The sequence below is a fragment of the Anolis carolinensis genome, chromosome X (genome assembly GCF_035594765.1).
Source record: "Anolis carolinensis isolate JA03-04 chromosome X, rAnoCar3.1.pri, whole genome shotgun sequence".
Lineage (NCBI taxonomy): Eukaryota > Metazoa > Chordata > Lepidosauria > Squamata > Dactyloidae > Anolis > Anolis carolinensis.
In genome coordinates, this window is record NC_085847.1 from 7,720,963 (window position 1) to 7,726,145 (window position 5,183).

Below are 5,183 nucleotides of genomic sequence, written 5' to 3' on the forward strand. Positions count from 1 at the left end.
GAACAGACCACAATTACTATCCAGTCCCAACCCCTGACATGCAAAAACACACTACTACTGTTACTACTACTACTAACAATAATAATAGAAGAGACCACAAGGATGATCCAGTCCAACCCTTGACACATACAGAAGCACACAAATTATTGTTATTATTGCTATCACTATTAGAATTATACAGTTGGAAGAGACCACAAGGAGCTTCCAGTCCAACCCCTGGCATGCAGGAACACATATATTATTATTATTATTATTATTATTATTATTATTATTATTATTATTATTATTATTATTATTATTATTAGAAACACAATAAGATGAGTCCACAGAAGACACTCCGCTGGCTGTTGTATTGGATCACACGTGGGATCTGTATTATTATTATTATTATTATTATTATTATTATTATTATTATTATTATTATTATTATTATTATAACCGTGGAGTTGGGAGAGAGCAAAGGACCATCCAGTCCAACCTCCAACTCACGAAAAAGAAGAAGAGGAATCAGAGTGTTGAAAAGAGACCACAAGTTCAGGTTGTTGCTGTTGTTGTTATTGTTGTTGTTTCTATTATTATTTGAGTATCCCGGTTACAGAAGCATTGTTACCTCTCCCAGGCCCCCAAACCCAAAACGTTTGGGAGGAAAAGAAGTCGGAACAAGGGGAAGAAGTTAAGGAAAGGCGCTTTGCGCCAATTAAAGAAAATAACCCGACAAATAATGCGCCTTTCTACAGATTTGCTTGGATTTTACAGCAGAGTAAGCCCGTTTATGTGGGACGGGGCTCTCTTGTCCTTCGAGTTCAAACGCACTGGAAAATACTATCTTGGAGCCTTCATCCTAATCGTAATCCTCATCTCCATCCCTTTCTCCATCTCAATAATAATAATAATAATAATAATAATAATAATAATAATAATAATAATAATAATAGACATTGACAAAATTACGATCTGCCAACTGCAAAAGGCCACCCTACTGGGATCTGCGTGCATCATCCGAAAATACATCACACAGTCCTAGACACTTGGGAAGTGTTCGACTTGTGATTTTGTGATACGAAATCCAGCATGTCTATCTTGTTTGCTGCGTCATACAATAAAATAATAATAATAATAATAATAATAATAATAATAATAATAATAATAATAAATCACACAGTCCTAGACACTTGGGAATAATAATAATAATAATAATAATAATAATAATAATAATAATAATAATAATAATAATAATAATCTCCCCAGGGGGACTCCATCTCCACCCCTTCCTCCTTTTCCATCTCCTTCTCCTTTCTTCATCTTCATCTTTATTATTATTATTATTATTATTATTATTATTATTATTATTATTATTCTTTATTATAGGCTGCCATATCTCCCCAGGGGGACTCCATCTCCTTCTTTTTCCATCTCCACCTCCTTCTCCTTTCTTCTTCTCCATCTCCACCTCCTTCCTCTTTTTCCATCTCCTCCTCCTTTCTTCATCTTCATCTCAATAATAATAATAATAATAATAATAATAATAATAATAATAATAATAATCTTTATTATAGGCTGCCATATCTCCCCAGGAGGACTCCTTCTCCTTCCTTTCTCCATCTCCACCTCCTTTCTCCCTTCTCCTTCTCTTCTCCATCTCCTTTTCCTTCTGTATCATCTCCATCTACTTCCTCCTTTTTCCATCTCTACTTCTCCTTTTCCACCTCCTTTTCCTTCTCCTTCTTTCCACCTCTACATAATAAATAAAATAATAAAAAAAAACATCCATTTAAGTCTTGGAAAAAAAACGTATGCTAGCAGTTAGGGACTCTAACTGATCCTATCTGGATGGCCATCTGTCGGGGGTGCTTTGAATGCGATTTCCTGCTTCTTAGCGCGGGGGGGGGGGGGTTGGACTAGATGGCCCATGAGGTCTCTTCCAACTCTACTATTCTATGATTCTATGAGGAGCTCACACTAGAGCATGAATCCACTTTAAATCCGGTTTCTGCCTCCTGCAGAATTCTGGGGTTTGTAGTTTGTTGAGGCCCTGTTTCAAAGCGGATTTAAAGTGGACCCAAGCTCTAGTGTGATGAGGTCCTTAGTCTTAAAGGTGCAAAAAAATTATCTCTATTTGGGTCTTAGTTCCTGAGATAAAAGCGGGGTAATTAATAATAATAATAATAATAATAATAATAATAATAATAATAATAATAGGGTGCCGTGGCAAAAGATCTCAGCCGGCATTTGGAAACAATAGACATTGACAAAATTACGATCTGCCAGCTGCAAAAGGCCACCCTACTGGGATCTGCGCGCATCATCCGAAAATACATCACACAGTCCTAGACACTTGGGAAGAGTTCGACTTGTGGTTTTGTGAAATGAAATCCAGCATATCTATCTTGTTTGCTGTGTCATACAATAATAATAATAATAATAATAATAATAATAATAATAATAATAATAATAATAATAATAATAATTGGGTGCCGTGGCAAAAGATCTCAGCCGGCATTTGGAAACAATAGACATTGACAAAATTACGATCTGCCAACTGCAAAAGGCCACCCTACTGGGATCTGCGCGCATCATCCGAAAATCATCACACAGTCCTAGACACTTGGGAAGGGTTCGACTTGTGGTTTTGTGAAATGAAATCCAGCATATCTATCTTGTTTGCTGTGTCATACAATAATAATAATAATAATAATAATAATAATAATAATAATAATAATAATAATTGTTAATGGTATCAGGCTTTCAGGTAAAGGAGATGATTGGCTATTGATAGTAGGTTTCCAGGTAAAGGAGGCTTCAGTCCTGCCTGATAGTCACACCAATAGAGTCACTGTCTTCCGTGGTGAATAGCTGGGGGTGTGGGGATGCTGGGGGTTAGAGTCCAAAAGCAACGGCGGGGAAAAAGCAAGAGCCCCCACCCCCACCCCGGAAGCCTTGGGAGCCACGTCACCGCCCTCCCTGGCATCAAAGACCCCCCCCCCCCCCAAACGAGAGAAGGGATAGATAGGCTTTACCTGCCAGGGAAGGAAGCGCCGCGTCCCCCGCCGCCGGGATGGAGCCCCTCCCTCGGGCTGGGCGGGCGGAGGGAGGGGAGGGGAGGCGCCCACTGGATGACTCCCTTGCCTTCCGCCTTCCAAGCTCTCTCTCTCCCTCGCCTTCCTGCCTTCCTTCCTTCCTTCCTTCCTTCCTTCCTTCCTTCCTTCCTTCCTTCCTTCCTTCCTTCCTTCCGTCCTCCCTCCCTTTCCTCTTTCCCTTCTCACCTTTTATTCCCCTTTACTTCCTTCCCTCCCTCCCTCTCTTTCCTCTTATTTATTTACTTACAACATTTATGCCCCGCCCTTCTCACCCGAGGGGACTTCGAGCGGCTTACAAAAAAATTGGCAAAATTTAATGCCCAAATTGCAATCATAAAAACAAAACACTATAAACAGATCTGTTAATAACATTACTATAATCATGTTCTTAATAATCTGTTAATAACATTATTATTATTATTATTATTATTATTATTATTATTATTATTATTATTATTATTATTATTATTATTATTATGACACAGCAAACAAGATAGATATGCTGGATTTCATATCACAAAATCACAAGTCGAACTCTTCCCAAGTGTCTAGGACTGTGTGATGTATTTTCGGATGATGCCCGCAGATCCCAGCAGGGTGGCCTTTTGCAGCTGGCAGATCGTAATTTTGTCAATGTCTATTGTTTCCAAACGCCAGCTGAGATCTTTTGGCACGGCACCCAGTGTGCCCATCACCACCGGGACCACCTGCACTGGTTTCTGCCAGAGTCTTTGAAGTTCAATCTTGAGGTCCTGAGAGCGGCTGAGTTTTTCCTGTTGTTTTTCGTCAGTGCGACTGTCACCTGGGTGGCGACATCAATGAGCCAAACCTTGTTCTTTTCCACAACTGTGAGGTCTGGTGTGTTGTGTTCCAGAACTTTGTCAGTCTGGATTCAGAAGTCCCACAGTATCTTTGCGTACTCATTTTCCACAATCTTTGCTGGTTTGTGATCCCACCAGTTCTTTGCTGCTGGCAGGTGGTACTTGAGGCATAAGTTCCAATGGATCATTTGGGCCACACAGTTGTGCCTCTGTTTGTAGTCTGTCTGTGCAATTTTCTTACAGCAGCTGAGGGTATGATCAATGGTTTCGTCAGCTTCCTTGCACAGTCTGCATTTTGGGTCATCAGCTGATTTTTCGATCTTGGCCTTAATTGCATTTGTTCTGATGGCTTGCTCCTGGGCAATTATTATTATTATTATTATTATTATTATTATTATTATTATTATTATTATATAGTGAATGGTTGAATATTTGAGCTTTCATTGGTCCCATCTAGAGGCTGGAAAAAAAATTACAGCTGGGCACTTGCAACTGCAATAACAACAATAATTAAGGTGATTAACTATAACATTCACACTGGCCTCCAACTGACAAAAGTTCTTCTCTCACCCTGGAATTTCCACAGATATATATAAACCTCCTTGCTTAGTTTCTCCATACCTCACAACCTCTGAGTATGCCTGCCATAGACGTGGGCGAAACGTCAGGAGAGAATGCTTCTGGAACATGGCCAGACAGCCCAGAAAAAATACAACAACCCTGTGATCCCGGCCATGAAAGCCTTCGACAACACATTGAACAATGATAAAGTTATTTACTGGACTATGGTATTTTTTGGTGATGAATGGTCATGTTGGGTGGGGAAGCTGGCCAATTGTAGTCTAGAAAAAGACATTTCTCTGAGCTCTGAATGGATCACATATTTGCAAAAGGCAAAGCATATGCTAAGAATTTAAATGGCTGGGCGTAAAGGTAGTTAAAATAGCATTAGATTTGTACTGAATACTCTGTTTTGACGTGGCATGAATGGAAAGCTGTTTGCTGTGGCCCATGGCACTGCATCCAGGTCTGGGCACTTCACTTGAAGATGGCCCTTGATAAACTGGAATGTATCCAGTGAAGGGTGGCCGGGCATGATGAAATGCCTGAAAGCCAAGTTCTACGAGGAACAGACGAAAGAGCTATGTTTAGCTGCAGAGAAGAGAAGATTAAGGGGATACAAGATAATGGTCCTCAGATATCGGAAGGCCTGTCATGCAGATGTTGCAGAAAACCTGCTCTCCGTTGCGCCAGTAGGAAAGATTAGAAGCTGCTTTGGCCTAAA

At 40.1% G+C, this 5,183-nt stretch overlaps 1 protein-coding gene across 1 annotated transcript in view; it reads right to left on the minus strand.

The window, feature by feature from the left end:
• The window catches only part of tbx5 (T-box transcription factor 5), a 76,877-nt gene extending 73,842 nt beyond the window's left edge, over positions 1–3,035 (minus strand). The window contains exon 1 of the mRNA XM_062958437.1: positions 3,018–3,035. The gene's annotated coding sequence lies outside the window, so the exon portion shown is untranslated. The remainder of the gene's footprint in view (positions 1–3,017) is intronic.
• Positions 3,036–5,183: the final 2,148 nt, after the last annotated feature.